This window comes from Habropoda laboriosa, unplaced genomic scaffold (assembly GCF_001263275.1).
Source record: "Habropoda laboriosa isolate 0110345459 unplaced genomic scaffold, ASM126327v1 scaffold30, whole genome shotgun sequence".
Classification (NCBI taxonomy): Eukaryota; Metazoa; Arthropoda; class Insecta; order Hymenoptera; family Apidae; genus Habropoda; species Habropoda laboriosa.
Genome location: NW_017100178.1, coordinates 1,777,994 through 1,778,226, shown reverse-complemented (window position 1 = coordinate 1,778,226; position 233 = coordinate 1,777,994). Strand labels below are relative to the sequence as shown.

At 20.6% G+C, this 233-nt stretch overlaps 1 protein-coding gene across 1 annotated transcript in view; it reads left to right on the top strand.

Annotated features, from left to right (window-relative positions):
• The window catches only part of LOC108578959 (UHRF1-binding protein 1), an 8,921-nt gene that overhangs the window by 6,660 nt on the left and 2,028 nt on the right, over positions 1-233 (top strand). The window lies entirely within an intron of this gene.

Sequence of the window (233 nt, the reverse complement as noted above, 5' to 3'; positions counted from 1 at the left end):
ATTGTAATATTTTGTTTTATTTTGAAAATTTGTAATTTGATATTTATAAATAGTATTTAGTAAGTTAGTAATATACAATATTCTTAACGAAATATTTAGTTAAATATAGTGAAAGTTATACCGCGTCTGCTTCTATGCTAAGATTGTTGAATGCATTATTAATAAAAAAGTTATTTTCGACTTTAATATATGTAAATGCGAATTCGCCATTGACATAATTTTAATTTCAAAAT